The sequence below is a fragment of the Papaver somniferum genome, chromosome 4 (assembly GCF_003573695.1).
Source record: "Papaver somniferum cultivar HN1 chromosome 4, ASM357369v1, whole genome shotgun sequence".
Classification (NCBI taxonomy): domain Eukaryota; kingdom Viridiplantae; phylum Streptophyta; class Magnoliopsida; order Ranunculales; family Papaveraceae; genus Papaver; species Papaver somniferum.
This window is the reverse complement of record NC_039361.1, coordinates 30498593-30516865: the sequence shown is the minus strand read 5'-3', so window position 1 is coordinate 30516865 and position 18273 is coordinate 30498593. Positions and strand designations below refer to the sequence as shown.

The window sequence follows — 18273 nt, the reverse complement described above, 5'->3', positions numbered from 1 at the left end:
GTTTTTGTCTTTTCAGGTCCGTCTCAAAAACATTTATCACACTGTTCTTTTTCTCTCTTTTTCTATTAAAGAAGAGTGCAACTCCGTGTTGAAAACTTGAAAGTGAAATTGAGAAGCAGTATTAACAAAATTAGTGATAAAACCCCTAGGTGAACAAACTAGTGATAAGAAAAAATCGGTCATATTATTTTTAGCAAATAAAAATCGTTTCAAATAAAATTGGGACAAAAACCCCAATTTAAATAAAAAATTTAAAATTTAGTTTTTATTAATTTTTATAATCTCAATTCTATCCTTTAGCGTATATATCCTTATCGATCCTTCTTCTCCTCTCGTTTAATAGTTTCATTTCTTTTTTCTTCCCCCCTACCACCACCAGAAACTCCTCCGATCGCAGCACCACCACTAAGCCACTGTCACTTCCAGATCTGCCACGACCACCTCTGCCTCTTCCTGTCCTCCCTCTCCAACACTTCTGTTTCTTTTTTTCCTACTACGATTTCAGATCGCCACCAGCATCATCTCCGCCGCCACCAAACCACATCTGACATCAACAACACCTCCATCTCTTCCTTCCCCACCATCATCACTGGAAGCACCTCATCTTTCTACTCTGAAAGCAACACCAATATTCGCGGATACACACAGAAGAACTTCAATTATTCCGTTGATTATAAAAACAAAATACGGAATTAGTTTTTTTTTTTTGAAATGGTCAGAGAGATTTAGGTTTGATTAATAATGGTGAATTTGATGATGATGATGATGATGATGGTGAAGATGATGATGAAAGTGAGGTGGATATTGGTGGGGATTCGTTGAATCAGTTTGGTGATGATGAAACTATTCAGGTAATTTTGTGTTTTATTAGATCTTTGTTTATCGAAAATTTTAATGTTGAATTGTGAGTTTTTGTTTATTTTTTTTCTTTTTAATTGCAAAATCTATGAGTATAAATTGATGAATTGAAGGTTTGATGTTGAAATAATTTGGGGGAAATTGAGAATAGACCATCCTTAGAATTATAATTCAAGGATACTAGTCAATATAAGTGGATTGCGGAGATTAACATCTCCAATGATACCTGGTGGTGCTGGAAATTGGCCTAATATATGAAATGCAATCAGTTTCTTATTAATTTTTAATTTGAAAAATGAATTGAATTTAAATTGGGTTTTTGTAGGTAAAAAAAATGAATTTTTTATACAAGAAAAAGTGGTTTGTTGTAAATGTTATTGTTGATGAACTCACTGTTCCTGAAAATCTTAACTCGATGATAAAATTGTTGTTTTTGGCTTGTCAAGGTGATGTGAAAGGTGTCGAGGAATTGTTGAAGGAAGGGACGGATGTGAATAGTATTGATTTGGATGGAAGGACTGCGCTGCATATTGCTGCTTGTGACGGGCATGTGGATGTTGTTAAGATGTTGTTGAGTCGGAAAGCCAATATCGATGCTTGTGATCGGTGGGGGAGTATGGTTAGTTTTCGCCATGCTTCTTATTGCATTTGTGGAATTTTCATCCTATAGTTGTGTGCTTATGTTTGTGAATTTGGATAATTTGTGAATTGTGTTGAAAATCCCTGCAACAGTTTTTTTTTAGAAGCGCAGTTGAAACCACGGTTAATTGAATGTTTTACGGCATGATTAGGATTTTACGATTAATTAATTTTGTAGAGTTGTGGTCCATAATGCTTCCGAAGAAGATATTATGCCTATCAAACAAAAAAATACCATGAATGAACAAAGATAGGAGAAACTAGATCATGTTTGTGGGTGTAAAATGCCTTAGAATAGGTGTCATGCTTTAAGATTTCAATTTGGATGCAATTAAGTTTATGTTGGGATTTTGGACTTCTTGGTTTGTATAGCGGTGGTTTTCATCGTTTTCTGCGTGGTTAAACTGGGATTTACTTGACAAAGATGATGTTATCAATGTTTAATTCTACCTGTGGGACAATAAATGTCTTGTGCTGGCGAAGTATGTGAAGTGGTCATGTGAGCATGTACTCTGATGCCCTACCCTGGCATCCTTACATGTCTTGTTTTGGCCCTACCCTGCAACTGAACTCAAAGTAGGATTGCAACTTTGGGCACTAAATCCCAATTCTAGATTTAACTGAAATGGTTGATAGTCATACATGATGCTATGTTCTGACCGACAACTTGGTAAATTATTCATCCTCACCAAACCAGTCATAAATACTCCCTGATGGAGCTTCACAGACCGGGGTCTTATTTTTTCTTTGCTATGCAAGTTTATTGACCGAACCCTAGCACAATGAATCCTGACATTTCAAATATTTTTTTTAATGAAGGTGATGCCTGCTATAGTCAGACTCATGAAAGATAAAGCAACATTAGTTACCCTAACATATTTTCCTGATTCGAACAGTAGTACTCGGGTTGTCGCCATCTGTCGTACTGCTTTCTTAAGCATATATTAGTATTTGGGTAGCGCCACTGTCGTATAATTCCCATAACCGCATAGGTGTTCATTTTTATTTGCATGTATTTATCATCTTTTGATTAGTTTTTCAATGGACATGGCATGCCATGTCAATCATGACATTTCAATGACGTTTTTTTATTAATGGACATGTATATACCTCCAGTAATTTTCCTTGTAGTTGAATAGACATTTTGCATGAAACCAATTATGGTTTCATCTTATTTATGAAACTCCAGATTTTGATTGCTCCATAAAAGTTGACGGTGGTGACAGGTTTCATCTTATTTGTGTTTTTTTTATGACGAAACCAAATTTTGGTTTCACCTGATTTTTTTCCTAGTTTATTCGGCCTGACTTGGAAGTCGGCGTGTTTGGTTTCATCACTGAAATTTGTATAGGTGAAACGACAATATGCGAAAAAATGATGAAACCAATTTCGGTTTCATCTATTTTTGGTGAAACCAATTTTGGTTTCATCATTTTTCTGTTTGGTTTCATCATTTTTTTCTTATTTTCTTGAATATTGATCAATGAAATTCATTTTTTGTGGCGGCGGCTGGTTGGTGGTGTTGCTCGGCGACGATGGTGGTCGTCGGTCGCGGTGGTGGTTAGCATTAACGATGGTAGCGCGGTGGTGGTGACGGCGGTGGTGGTGGTGGGCGGCGGCGGTGGCGGTGGGCGGTACCGGCGGTGGTATTGCTGTTGAAGCGCAGAAACCAATTATGGTTTCATCTTATTTAAGATGAAACCAAAATCAGTTTCATCGTATTTCAACAATTTATTTCTATCCATGAAGATGTATAATACCTCTTAATAAATTTCTTGCCGGTGATTTCTCACCAAACCAAGATGAAACCAAAATCGGTTTTCATCGTATTTATGATGAAACCAAAATCGGTTTCATCGTATTTATGATGGTGGTCGTCGGTCGCGATGGTGGTTAGCATTAACGATGGTAGCGCGGTGGTGGTGACGGCGGTGGTGGTGGTGGGCGGCGGCGGTGGCGGTGGGCGGTACCGGCGGCGGTATTGCTGTTGAAGCGCAGAAACCAATTATGGTTTCATCTTATTTAAGATGAAACCAAAATCGGTTTCATCGTATTTCAACAATGTATTTCTATCCATGAAGATGTATAATACCTCTTAATAAATTTCTTGCCGGTGATTTCTCACGAAACCAAGATGAAACCAAAATCGGTTTTCATCGTATTTATGATGAAACCAAAATCGGTTTCATCGTATTTATGATGAAACCAAAATCGGTTTCATCGTATTTTGGGGAGGTGGTGGTGGTGGGCGGTCGTGGTGCTGGTTTTGGTCGGCGGTGGTCGACAGTGGTGGTGCTGGATGGTAGGGTGGATGGTATTGGTGGTGCAATTACGTAGTTTCGGTGGTGGTGGTGGTGGTAGGAGGTGGTGGCGGTGGTGGTCGACAATGGTGGTGCTGGATGGTAGGGTGGCTGGCAGTGGTGGTGCAATTGCGCAGTATCGGTGGCGGTGGCGGCGGCGGAGCGGTGGTGGTCGGTGGCGGCGGTGGTGGTCGGTGGTCGGTGGCGGCGGTGGTCGGTGGTGGCGGCGGTGGGCGGTGGCGGCGACGGGCAGCGGTGGGCGATGGTGGTGGCGGCGGCGGTGGTCGGTGGTGCGGCGCGGCGGAGCGGTGGTGGTCCGGTGTGGAGGCGGCGGCGGTAGTGGTTGTCCGGAGTGGCGGGCGGCGGGGTTGTGGTCGGTGGCGGCGGTGGTCAGTGGCGTGGTCGGTGGCGGCGGTGGCGTTGGCGGTGGTCGGAAGTGGTGGCGGAAGGTGGCGTTGGCGGTGGTCGGAGGTGGTCGAAAGTGGTGGCGGTGGTTATCGGTGGCGGCGGTGCTTATTGGTGGTTGTTTATTTTTTGTTAGGGATGACAATATAATAAGAATTAAAGTGTGGTTGATTTTTGTTTTTGTTGGGGTGATTTAAACTAGAAAGGTAATATAGACAGTTTATATTAAATAGGGTTTTTGTGAACAATTTGTTTTGTTGGAATTTTTGTATATGGATAGTGACACTTTTGGAGTTATAACTCGCAGAGCGTTAACAAAAACGGAAAGTATAGACACACCGTGATGCACAAAAAATGGGGCCCAAATAAAATTAAAAGCTCACCCTATTGTCTCCTGGTGGGTCACAGGAGTTTCTCTCTTCCGCTGTTAAATTAAATGGAGTTGGAGAATGAGAGCAGTAGAGACTAGAGAGAAGAAGAAGGAGAGTGACGGTGACCAACCCTTGGATTGTTATTGTGGGTGATACTTACCCTTGTCAGCCTATCTAATTTCTACTTGTAGTCGTACTACTGAGCCTGAGATGGCTTATCAGTTGGGTGACGTTGGCCAACATCCCATTGGAGAAGAAGACTGCCTGCAGAGATGGTAGGTACATTAAGCGTGCTGAGTCTATTGACCTATAAAAAGAGGACGAATATGTGGTGGTGTCTGTCGGACCCTTTGATTTTTCCATGCATCTCCTAAGTTAGTTGATAGATCCATGTATCCGACGGAAGAAGTCTGTGGTGAAATTATCAATTCAGTCTCAAGAGTGCATCAAATTTAGGCAGCATGGGCTTTCCAGAAATGAGACTGATAGTGTGAATTCAAGAGCGAAAGAAAATGCTTTGTATCCACAACTATTCAAGAGTGTGAAATAGGAGTATAGAGAGTGTATAGCTAGCAGCATACAGAGAGATGAATGGAACGAAAATTATCTTTCCCTATGCTATCTGTCTTTCTATTCATTTAAGTAGTTTAGTGAAGTCCAAAGTTTAAGAATATTTTCTTTTTTTATTTTCATCCGGTTGGAAACAAATGAGTAATTCCCAAGCCATGAACGGAAAACAGAAGAAAGAAGAAGAAAATCCAAACCCAGATTTATACGACTGGGGTTTAAAAGATTTCGATATCGGTAAGCCCCTTGGTAGAGGAAAATTTGGGAGAGTTTACATGGCCAGAGAAAAGAAGGTAAGCAACGGTCAATTTCAGAACCGTTCTGTCTATTTGATTTGGATTCTGAAGTAATTTTTGGGTGTTTTTTTGTTTGTGTGTGTATTACAGCATCTGTATGTTTGTGCACTGAAAGTAATTTATAGATGCCAAGTAGAGAAATACAATCTACTTCCTCAACTCAAAAGAGAAATGGAAATACAGAGTGCATTAGATCATCCAAACATTCTTAGTCTCTATGGTTGGTTTGGTGATGATACAAGGATTTTCTTGATTCTTGATTATGCTGCTAAAGGTGAACTTTATGGTTTACTTCGTGAGACTGGTCATTTGACTGAGAAACAAGCTGTTACAGTAAGCAAAAAACCCATAGATTTTGATTTCTAATCAGTTCTTTCTTGGGTTTGTTTATGTTGCTATGCTGATTATGTTCTTTGGGTTCTGTTCCGATTTGGTTGAAATGCAGCACATTGTAAGCCTTGCAAAAGCATTGGCTTACTGCCATGAGAAGCATATCATTCATAGAGATATCAAGCCTGAGAATTTGTTGCTTGATCATGAGGTTAATCTTTCGATATCTCTCAATCCTTTTGACGTATCCTGTTGTTGCGTAGAAGTTGACATTGCCAAGTTGCTAATTGATATTTGTGCTATCTTCCTTTTTATTGCAGGGTCGACTGAAACTTGGATGATAGGAGATATACAATGTGTGGGACATTGGATTACTTAGCACCAGAAATGGCTGCGAACAAAGGTCATGATTGTTCTGTTGATACCTGGACTGTGGGTGTACTGTGTTATGAATTCCTTTTCGGGGTTCCACCATTTGAAGCTGAGACGCAGAGTGAAACATTGAGAAGGTAGGGTTACAAGGATCTTTTCGGTTAAGCTTCTGCCACTCTTTACTTAATGTCTTAATACTTTGGAACATTTGCATGTGCATAAAATTTTTCTTCCATTACAAACAGGATAATGAAGGTTAATTACAGCTTCCCTCTAACCCATGATTTATCTGCAGATTTTATTTGCTTCCCAAGTTCATCTATAAAGCTCCGATTTAATTTTTTGTGCACAAAGTTTTAAGAGGATAACTTTGATGTTTATAAATTCTGAGCATCTGCAGCTTTTGGTGAGGGATCCCTCAAAGAGACTTACACTGTCAAATATTTTAGTGCATCCTTGGATAATCAAGAACGCAGACCCGTCTGGTGCTTACGAAGTAGAAGATGTCAAGTAATTCTATTATCAGAGTCACTCCTGCATATTTTGTACACCACAATGATGTAACTAAAGTTGCCAACGGTGTAAGGTTTTCTGAAAACTGTAGAAGTTCTCGGTCCTCTGGACTGTTCTTTTGTATGCAAGTTGTTGCAGAACTTCTGCAACTGAACTATTTTCTTCATGTATGTAGACTGTAGAGTAAGATTTCTAACTGACCTTTCTAATTAGCTGTGAAAGTTTGTTCAGTTAATCAAACATTTTAAGACTCCCTTTGATGGATAAAACAACTACAACTTTAAACTATGCCAAGTTGGCAGCCATTTCTTGATAACTCTATCTAGATCTCAAGAGTTTAAATTTCAACCATTACCAAGTTCAAACCGGGAGGAATATCAGACTTGAACAACAAAATTCATCTGGAAGTTTCTGACCAAAATCTAATGACAAGTCTTGGTATACAATGTAATAAGCATCACAGCTTATGTGGGAGTACAGTACATGATTCTGTATACCATTCATCTTTTGGCCAACACCATTGAGCGTCCCAAATTCACCATCGCCACTCCCACAACAGCGAGTAATCCAATTTAGCCATTCTCAATACCACGACACACAGGTCAAATATAAAAGTTAATAGTCATCGGAAATCCTACAATACACCCCTTAGAATATTTTCTAGATCTAAACATAAAAATGATGATAAGAGTGCTAAAATTGTAAATGGACACAAGGATTTTTTACATGGTTCGATCAATATGATCTACATCCATGGTTCTTCACTATGATTGTTGTAATTACATGAATTTACATTTAGAATCTCCATTAATGGATTCTTGGTAGAGCTCTAGATCTAGCTTTTAGGGAAGAAGATGATAAAGAAAATAAAGTCTCTCTCTATAAATGTGTCTCTCTCTCTTTGATAATAATTTCTCTCTCTTGTCTTTCTCTTTATATAGGTGTTTACATAGTGGATGAAAGTTAATAGGTAGTGGGGTACAACTAATATTTCCCTATTTTGTGCTAACTCCTGACTTATACCTGCGCTAAGTTCTCTCGCACTTGTGTTACGTTCTCGCACGGTCTTGATGTTGATAATGACGCACACTTGATATGTTGTGCGATATTTTGATCCTACATTTTGCTTTTTTTTTTGAATATTGCTTGAAGAGCAATCTTCAAGGAAAAATCCACCTTGTTGTAGTTGTTGGTGCGAGATGCGTGATGTTGGAGTAGTCTTTGATATTTGTTGATGAAGGAACTACGCGAAAGAATACTAATCTTCAAAAGTACGTACTTGCCTCTATTCTTTTGTGAAGTTCCGAAGCTTTGAGAAGTACATATGAAGTATCATTTCGAAGTATACGAAGTATGAAGTATCCTTGAAGAAATATAAGAAGTACTAATCCTCGAAATATAAGAAGTATTGCGAATCAATCATACAAAACTTTTGTGATGTGATTCCTATTACATGTTTTCTATTTCTCTTACTCCATTGTTGGTGATAATTCTTGTTATTCATGAATGAGAGTCTTCTTTGGAAATGATTCTGACCGAGAAGATAAAGAACAAAAAATGTTTTCTTGATAATCCATAGTTGCCTCTGTTTTTTATCTATGAGGGAAGAATTCTTGAGAAAGTGTTGGATGAGCGAATTGATCTTCACGTCTTTCTTCTTTGAGTATAATGTCTTCAAATTGCTTATGCGAAATAATTGGGCGAAAACACTTATGCCATGTAATGCTTATGCGATGCTTATGCCATGTAATGCTTATGCGATGCTTTCATGTAATGTATAGATAATGTTGAGTTACTTACCTTTGTTCTTTGTCCATCTTTAGTTCATCGTATTGCATTGTATTGTAGCTTCTTTTTCCTTATTCCTGCACGATTAGAATTGCATAATAATAATATAATCATCATAATATATAGGTCTACGTGCGTCTAGTGTGGTCTTATCTCGCCTCCCTATGTAGAGGTCTTATCTTTGCCTCTATTTGGTCGGGCGGCAAAATCGCAGGCGGTCTTTACATTTTCATGTAATGACCCATTGATCTTGCCTTAACATCTCTTGTATTATTGCCTCTTCAGGATATATTTATGCGACAATGTGACAGGCCTAAGTACTCCCGTGAGTAGAAGCCCCATGACATTGTCGTCTTTTGACACAATTCAGCTCCCTAATGGAGGGTGACATCCTTATCTTACCCCTGGTTGCCCCTTCAATGAAGCTTACCTCTACCGGGTTAAGTCTATGGCTCTTCCCATCTGGTAATTCAACAACCAGTTGATTTCGCAGTCTCTTATCCCACTACCGATGAAGTTTATGGTTACAAGACTGCACCCTAAGTGGGGTATCTTCGGACTGAGTGCATCATAGTCAGGACTTGTCAAGAGTGGAAAGGTACGCTCCAGACGCCCCGGGCACTCTTGACTCAACAGTGTACCTCGACCCTGATCGAGTTTCTGCACTCCTTAGGAGAAACTTTCTCACCTTGGTCTTCCAATCTAAGGTTATGAACTTAGACTGAAAATTTAAGGCACCTCTCCCGGATGTGCATCATCGTTTTTCTCACCCAAAATCTCCATGACTCAAGTTCTGGGGTCGGTGTAGCCTTTCCTTGAGTCATGCTTTCTCGGTTTCTCCGACTATGACATGCGATAGGTCTTACTTTTTGCCTCTTGAATGTATGCGAACTAGGTTGCACGCCACATTCGGATTCCTAGTCTATCTGATTAAAATCATTTTTGTTGCCTTTTATTAAGGTCTTATTATAAGGTCTTATTTTTTGACTTTTCTTCTTTTTGCTGTGCTTTCTTCTTTGCATTTATTTCTTTTTGTTGGATCGCTCTATTTATCTTGAGGTGGGACTCGAACTCTGGATCTATCATTTGCATATTCCTTGTTTGACCATCTGTGCGTCATCTTCTGTGTGAAATTAACGCACATTTGTTGAAACTTAACCTTCTCTGTGCGAAATTAACCCTCCTATTATGTGAAATCATCGCACACTTGTTGAAACTTCACTTTATCTTCCTCTTTGGTAAGGAACCTAAAAATATGCGTGTAGTGAGATTCAATCCTGCTATCTTCTGTGCGAAATACACACACAACATTCTTATCTTATTCTTTTAATCGCTATGGAAAGTTGAAGAAACCATGTAAAAAGTATGAGCGAGGGGAGGATCGATCATGCGGCATCAAGGTCCTTCTTTTCCCTCGTTACCAACTGTGCTGCTACTCTTGTGTGAAAAAACGCACAACGTTGTTGAAACTTGACTTTATCTTCCTCTTTGGTAAGGAACCTAAAAATATGCATGTAGTGAGGAAATACACAAACAACATTCTTATCTTATTCTTTTAATCGCTCTGGGAAGTTGAAGAAAACGTGTAAAAAGTATGAGCGAGGGGAGGATCGATCATGCGGCATCAAGGTCCTTCTTTTCCCTCTTTACCAACTGTGCTTCTACTCTTGTGCGAAAGATTCGAACCCGTGATACTGAACTCGTTAACTTTACCTGTAACCAATTGTCCAAGTTCCTGTTTTTGCAAGAGAGGTAATATTCGCACAACTTATTCTGTGATTGTCGCCCTTTCTTCTTCTTCTCGTACAAATGATATCCTGCCAATATTTTGTACTCTCTAAACATCACGGCAAAACCTGCTGCAGTGTCAGTTCCATTCTACTCTCCATCATCCTCTCAAATCTTTCTGTTATATTGATATATATATAAGCCGTTGCTCCCATTGTGTGATGTCTCATTGGTTGTTCCCTCTCTAGAGTTCCAGTAAACTTATTTGCTGGTATTCCTTCATCCTGATCTGATTACAACGTAGTTATCTCTACTGAAGCCTTCTAAACTTGCTCATTAGCCTCCTGTTCGCCCTTCTTTAATATTCTTTCTAAACTTGTGCTATCTGCTTGCTTTGATTCTTCTCTGAAACTCCTAAAATTCCCATATAGTGTCGTTCTTTGTTGTTGATCCTGTGTTATACCATTGATTGATGTTTATTCTTTCGGTTTGATCATCCTTCCCGTCATTTTGTTTATCTCATCTTTGTGTTCGTCCTTTTGAGTGCGATTGATTCGCACTACTGCTATTCTTCACCTGTAAAATTTGTAAACTATAACTCCTTGTTCATCTTTGTATTATTGGTCATAATCTTCGTCTTCTCTGTTAAAGATATTAGTTAATTTGTGATATTGAAAATTTAGAATAATCTAGCTGGTCAAAGCAGATAAGTAGTGGTCAAAGAATATTCTAGAGCAAACGGGAGTTGATGTGACCAAATTATCCAGAGAATTCGTGAAGTAGCAAAGTCTGTTGATTAGTCTAAAGATGCAAAGAATACTCTAGAACAAAGAATACTCTAGAAGGAACTAGTGGTCTGTTAGCTTAGCCTATAAATAGGCACTGGACGTCTTCATTTTGAATCATCCATAGAAAACTCAAGTGAGTGAAGTAAGAGTGAGAGCTAAACCAAGTGAGCCAAAGTTCCCTTTGTAAACAGACGTGTAATCCAAAGGTGCTACACCAAACCTCTTGTAACATTTCCAATTTCAATTAATCAAAGCCTCACTTTACTTAAACCAATCCTCTTTCAATTAAATCATTTCCATAAACCCATCACACTTCCGCATTGTGCCAACAAATTTGGTATCAGAGCAAACCTAACCCAGTAATCCTAAAACTCTACCCATGGCAATTAACCAAAGTATTCAAGGTTTCAATTATGCCCAAAGTCTAATTCCAATTTTTGATGGTGAGAGTTATGATTATTGGAGTTTACAAATGAAAATATTATTCATTTCACAAGACTTATGGGATTTTGTAGAAGATGGTTATAAGGTACCCGAGTCGGCAGAAGCTCTATCGTCATGGACGGATGCAGAGAAAAAGGAGTACAAGGAAAACAAGAAGAAGGATGCTAAAGCACTACTATTTCTACAACAAGGGGTAAGCAAAACTATTTTTCCTCGAATTTCGGTGGCGAAAACTTCGAAGGAGGCCTGGAATATTCTCAAAGTAGCATTCCAAGGATCAGAAAAGGTAATCTCCATTAAACTACAAAACTTATGGCGAGATTTTGATAATCTACTTATGAAAGAAAATGAAACTATCCAGAATTTCTTTTCAAGAGTTACTGGTATAGTAAATCAAATTAGTAGTTATGGAGATACCATAGAAAATAAAAGAGTTGTAGAAAAGATTTTAAGGAGCTTACCGTTCAAATTCGATCACATCGTCGCTGCCATTGAAGAGTCCAAAAATTTATCGACTCTCTCGGTACACGAATTAATGGGTTCACTCGAGGCGCACGAGAAAAGGATAAATAGGTTCGCGGAGCAACCGTTGGAGCAGGCATTTCAAACAAAAATAAATTTCAGTGAAAAGAAAAATACGGAAGCCAGAAAAGAAAGCTCCAGAGGGGGATCGTCAACATCACCTCACGAGAAAGGGTCGACATCAAATCAAGGGCCCAAAAATTTCTACCGCGGACGTGGAAGAGGAAAAGGAGGTTACAGAAACAACAATCAAAGGTACGGAAAAAATTACTCCTCAAATCTCCGTTGCAATGTTTGCAAAAAGTTTGGCCATGCAACCGAAAATTGTAATATAAGTGCACCAAATGTGATAAATTAAATCACATGGAAAAAGATTGTTGGCTTAACGAAGCTAACTATTCCGAGAAAATGATTCTCAAAATCAAGTATTTTATTCCTGCCTCACCTCGCAACAAGAAGCAAGGTATATGGTACGTCGATAGCGGATGCAGCAGCCATATGACAGGAAACAAAGAATATTTCGTAAAATTGGAGGAAAAGATTCCACCGGTCAAGCTCGGAGATGGAAAGTTCCAGAATGTTGAAGGAAGAGGAGTTATCCGTACGTACAAATCAGGTAAAACTCGATACATATCTGATGTTCTTTATGTTCCTGGCCTAGCTCAAAATTTATTAAGTGTTGGACAACTTATAAGAAAGGGTACTCACTACATTTCGAAGACGGAGAATGCACAATTTATGATAAAATTAACAAGCAATTGGTGGCAAAAGTAAAAATGTCAGGAAATTTTGTCTTTCCCTATCTATGCCATCAATTGAAAATTGTGCAATGAGTACCAATCATATTGATGAATGCAAGTTATGGCATTTGAGGTACGGGCATCTCAACTATAGATCCTTGAAGGTTCTAAAATCAAAGAACATGGTAATTGGTCTTCCCAATATCAGCGGTGGAGATAAAATATGTGAAGGTTGTATTCTTGGAAGTTCCATAGATTCCATTTACAAAAATCGTGGAGAGCAAGAAGGCCCCTCGAATTGGTGCACGCCGATATCTGCGGTCCGACAAGAACAACTTCACTCAACAACAGAAGATATTTTCTCCTATTCGTGGATGATTATACCAGGATGATGTGGGTGTATATTCTCGAGCAAAAGTCCGAGGCATTCCCTAAATTCCTATAGTTCAAGGCGTTGGCAGAGAAGCAAAGTGGTCACCAACTAAAGGTTTTCCGTACATACCATGGTGGAGAATTTACCTCAAATGAGTTTATCAACTACTGCAAAGAAAACGGTATTAAGAAGGAGCTTACCATCCGATACACTCCACAACAAAACGACGTCGCGGAAAGAAAAAATCGTACGATCGTGGAAATGGCTCGCAGCATGTTGAAAGCAAGGAAGCTACCCAATAGTTACTGGGCAGAAGCAGTCAACACGGCGGTCTACATCCTTAATCGTTCGCCAACAAAATAAGTTCTCAACAAAAATCCATATGAAGCTTGCATAAGAAAAATCCCGAGGTAACTTCTTTCAGAATTTTTGGTTTCGTAGCATACTCACATATTCCATCCCAACATAGAGAAAAGTTCGATGAAAAAGGAGAAAAGCTAATATTCATCGGATACAACGAAGAGTCTAAAGCATATAGACTTCTAAAGCCAGATACAAATAAACTGGTAATTTCAAGAGATGTTATTTTTGATGAATTCAAATCATGGGATTGGAATGATGAAGCAGACAACTACGAGTTGCCACTACTCATCGAAGACGAGCCAGATCAACCACGTCAAGAAGAAACTACTCCACCAGCAAGCCCGCGATCTCCTAGTCCAACACAACAAAGTCCAAGTTCATCAGAAGCAAGTGCCCCACCTAGAAAGGTGCGTTCCCTAAGAGATATTTATGATACATCTAATTGTACATTTATAGCACTAGAACCTCAAAAATATGAGGAAGCGGCAAAAGAAGAAAAATGGAAACATGCCATGGACGAAGAAATGCGAGTGATCGAGAAAAATAAGACATGGGAGCTTGTCAATCAGCCAATTGATAAAGAAATAATTGGTCTGAAATGGGTATACAAGACAAAGTATAATGAAGACGGTTCATTCAAAATCATAAGGCAAGGCTAGTTGCAAAAGGATATTCCCAGCAATCAGGAATTGACTACTACGAGACATTCGCCTTAGTCGCTCGCATGGAAACAATCCGAATGGTGTTAGCTTTGGCAGTTCAACTAAAAATGAAGGTCTACCAATTGGATGTAAAGTCGGCGTTCCTAAACGGAGAACTTGAAGAAGATGTGTACGTCGAACAACCTCAAGGATATGTCCGCAAAGGAAAAGAAAAAATGGTATATCGTCTCCGCAAAGCACTATATGGTCTCAAGCAAGCACCGCGTGCATGGAACAACAAAATCGACAAGTATTTCCGAGATAATGGATTTGAGAAAAGTCCAAGTGAGCCATCACTCTACATCAAAAAACAAGGTACAAATTTTCTAATCGTCTGTCTCTACGTCGATGATTTAATTTATGCCAGTACAAAACAAAAGATGGCAGAAAAATTTAAGAAGGAGATGATGAAATAATATGAGATGACAGACTTAGGACTTATGCGATATTTTCTTGGGATTCAAGTAAAACAATCTCCAGAAGAAATATTTATTTCCAAGAAAAATATGCAGAAGATTTACTGGAAAGGTTCAACATGATGGATTGCAAACCAATTGCAACTCTAATGGGTACCAATGAGAAATTGGTAAAAAATAATGGAGCGACAAAAGTTGATCCAACCTTATTCAGAAGTCTAGTCGGCTCACTGATCTACTTAACAAATACAAAGCCAGACATCGTCAATGCTACCAGTATTGTTTCTCGGTTTATGAGCGAGCCAAGCAAGTTACACTATGCAGCCGCAAAGAGAATTCTTCGGTATATCAAGGGAACAAAGGATTTTGGCATCAAGTATACAAGAGAAAAAGATAATGATCTAATTGGCTTCACAGATAGCGATTGGGCAGGTTCTATTGAAGACCGAAAGAGCACATCAGGCTATGTTTTTTGTATGGGAACAAAAGTTATCTCTTGGAGTTCTAAAAAACAAAGTACGGTGGCACTATCGTCAGCCGAAGCAGAGTACATAGCATCAACAAGTGCAGCATGTGAAGCTGTATGGTTGAGAAGAATAATGACCGACCTACAACAAAGGCAAAAGCAGCCGACAACTATCTATTGTGACAACATGTCTACAATTGCAATGACAAAAAATCCAGTCTTCCACGGAAGGACGAAGCACATAGAGCTACGAAACCACTTCATCAGAGAATTAGTGGAAAATAAAGAAATCGAGCTCCAATTCCGTCGGACACAAGAACAAAATGCGGACACTTTCACAAAAGCAGTCACCGTGGATAAATTCAATCATTTAAGAGAAAAGCTTAACATCACCAATTAAGAGGGGGTGTTAAAGATATTAGTTAATTTGTGATATTGAAAATTTAGAATAATCTAGCTAGTCAAAGCAGATAAGTAATGGTCAAAGAATATTCTAGAGCAAACGGGAGTTGCTGTGACCAAATTATCTAGAGAATTCGTGAAGTAGCAAAGTCTGTTGATTAGTCTAGAGATGCAAAGAATACTCTAGTACAAAGAATACCCTAGAAGGAACTAGTGATCCGTTAGCTTAGCCTATAAATAGGCACTGGACGTCTTCATTTTGAATCATCCATAGAAAACTCAAGTGAGTGAAGTAAGAGTGAGAGCTAAACCAAGTGAGCCAAAATTCTCTTTATAAACAGACGTGTAAGCCAAAGGTGCTGCACCAAACCTCTTGTAACATTTCCAATTTCAATTAATCAAAGTCTCACTTTACTTAAACCTCTTGTCAACATTCTCCACTGGTACATTGCGTCACTGTTTTTGCTTTGTCTGCCAAACCTCTTCCCATGTCAATTTCTCTTTATTTTCTTCAAACTAACAGTCCCTATTTATTTTTTCTCTGTGGTCTTTCAAGTTTCTGTGCGTTGTTGACGTTTATTTCTTCGCGCTGCGAACCTGTGGAGCTAATAAGTAAAAGAAAAATAGGACATTAGTATTCACCCTCCTCTTTGTTTCCATACATCGTGCGTTTATTTCGCCTTTAAGGTATATTGCTTTGCCCGTGTGTTGCTGTCTCCTTGTTTTTGCTAATTGCTTTTTCCCTTTCCCTTCTTTCCAATTCATTCGCTCTAGAAAGTTTCTGCGAACTTAAATCAAACACACAAAGGTCAGTTAAGCTCAAAGCCGTATCTTCTCCTTTGGCTGTTCGGGCAGTCTTATATCGTCCTTGGAATTATTGGGGTATCATCACATATTCTTTGCTTTCGTTTTTGAACCTTCACTGCGTTCATATTCTTTGTTCCTTTCACCCTCTTACGCTTCTGATGATATTTGTTCTTTTATTCATTATAATCTTTGCATAGCATATATTCTTTGGTACTCCCCTGGCTTCTTCGCATGTATTCATTATAAACTTTTGTTTGGGTTATTATTGGTGTTAGCTTAGATCTATCATCTTCGCCTGATTTGCTGGACTATTCTTTAGTCTCCTTTTCCCATCACTTTGGTTCTGAGATGTATCTATGCTGTGCTGCAAACAACAAAATCAACACAATCATGAGATAAAACAAATCTTCCTCTCTAATTGACGTTGTGCCTATGCGTTTTCTTCACATATTCCCTTTTCTTCCCTTTTCTTTCTTAGGGGTCTTTGTTGCTTCATTCTCTTACATTTCTTCATCAATACCCTGGTTAATAACGATGGTTAAATCATCTCCGTTGATTTGATTGGTGCGAACTGAAGAGACTTGTACTTCATCTCCTTCTAAGCAGCTTTTATCGGGCTGTGTTGAATTGAAGTTTTCTTGTGCGAAATATCGCACTGTCATATCCTCTTCCTTTATCTCCGCGTTATTCGTCATGCTGCCAATTTCTCCGTGCTGTTTGAGTTGAGTTCTCTTGTGCGAATTTGTCGCACTCTTCAGTTCTTTTCATGCGTTATGGATAGCATATATTTCTCCCTCATAATTTCTAGGTGCGTATTTCTTCGCGCAATAGTATTTCCTCACTTTTCATGCCGTGATGCTTTTAGTCCACCTTCACGTGACTCTGACATGTTTTCTTGGTCAAGTAACTGTTTCTTGAAATGTTACTGCAAATTTTAACTCATCCATTCCATCCTTCGGCGAAGTCATCGCGCCCAATAGTTCAGGGAAGCCAAGTTTTGATGAAGAACAAAATCTAATTTTCATGAAAAGTTTTGTCTAAAATCATTAGATCTGGATTGCTGAGAGCAAAATTAAAAAGATTAAGTGCGGATTTGTTTTCATGAATCGATCGTTGGTGAAGATTTTGACCAGTTTCATTTTGTCGGAGACTTTTCTATCTCGTCTTCTGATCTACGCTAACATCCTTTTCTTTTCTTTTTCCTCTCTTCCTTTACTCCTCCGGATCTGGACCAATTATTAACAATATTTATTGCCTGAAGATGAAGATGTGTATATTTCTCCAAAACTTCCTTTTTTGCTTTTGAAGTTTAAAGATCTAATGAGATCCAATTCTAACAGCAGCTGGTTTTTCTCAATCTTTTTCAAATCAAGCATCAGGTAATGTTTCTAGCGCCAAGAATGTAGTTGCAGGAAATCCTACAACACACCCCTTAGAATATTTTCTAGATCTAAACATAAAAATGATGATAAGAGTGCTAAAATTGTAAATGGACACAAGGAATTTTTACATGGTTCAATCAATATGATCTACATCCATGGTTCTTCACTATGATTGTTGTAATTACATGAATTTATATTTAGAATCTCCATTAATGGATTCTTGGTAGAGCTCTAGATCTAGCTTTTAGGGAAGAAGATGATAAAGAAAATAAAGTCTCTCTACAAATTGTGTCTCTCTCTCTCTCTTTGATAATAATTTCTCTCTACTGTCTTTCTCTTCATATAGGTGTTTACATAGTGGTTGAAAGTTAATAGGTAGTGGGGTACAACTAATATTTCCCTATTTTCGTGCTAACTCCTGTCTTATACCTGCGCTAAGTTCTCTCGCACTTGTGTTACGTTCTCGCACGGTCTTGATGTTGATAATGACGCACACTTGATATGTTGTGCGATATTTTGATCCTACATTTTGCCTTTTTTTTTTTTGAATATTGCTTGAAGAGCAATCTTCAAGGAAAAATCCACCTTGTTGTAGTTGTTGGTGCGAGATGCGTGATGTTGGAGTAGTCTTTGATATTTGTTGATGAAGGAACTACGCGAAAGAATACTAATCTTCAAAAGTACGTACTTGCCTCTATTCTT

General features: G+C 38.7%; 1 pseudogene; it reads left to right on the top strand.

The window, feature by feature from the left end:
- The first annotated feature begins 5280 nt into the window (after nucleotides 1-5280).
- LOC113272269 lies at nucleotides 5281-6652 on the top strand (annotated as a pseudogene).
- The last annotated feature ends 11621 nt before the right edge of the window (nucleotides 6653-18273 follow it).